The following is a 520-nucleotide window of genomic DNA, read 5'->3' as shown; positions in this document are numbered from 1 at the left end:
CAGCTGTTTGGTGCTTGCATTTATTTGTGATATAACCTGAATAGTGACAATAATAGTTTTGTTTTTCTAAAACACACCCACACACACCCACTGCAACAAATAGTTGACAGAATGTTTAAACTGAATCTGTGAAATGGACTTTTTTAAGAAATGGAAAATTTGGAAGAAACTTGAGTTCAGTATGAATCTGTGTGGAAACCATAATCTGTAACACAACCTATGTGGAATTTATGGAGTTCTTCGGACTACGATAAGTTTATCTTTTGGAAGAACAAGTTCCAGATGTTGTATTTCTGTTAATATTTTTGTTATTCCTAATTGTAGTTCGATTTCATTGTGCCAAAGCTGGATAAATATGATGAACATACATGCTGGCCTTTGTATACGTTCCCCTTTTAAAAAAAGAGTACCAGCATAAGAGTAACAGAAAAAGCTGAATTCTGTGACCTCTATTAATTATGCAGGTTAAGTAAATTTTCACACTCTTTTAAAATACTTATTTGTCTTCTTCTAGTCATAT

The sequence above is a fragment of the Lacerta agilis genome, chromosome 3, assembly GCF_009819535.1.
Source record: "Lacerta agilis isolate rLacAgi1 chromosome 3, rLacAgi1.pri, whole genome shotgun sequence".
In the NCBI taxonomy this organism is placed as follows: domain Eukaryota; kingdom Metazoa; phylum Chordata; class Lepidosauria; order Squamata; family Lacertidae; genus Lacerta; species Lacerta agilis.
Note: the sequence above shows the minus strand (reverse complement) of the source record.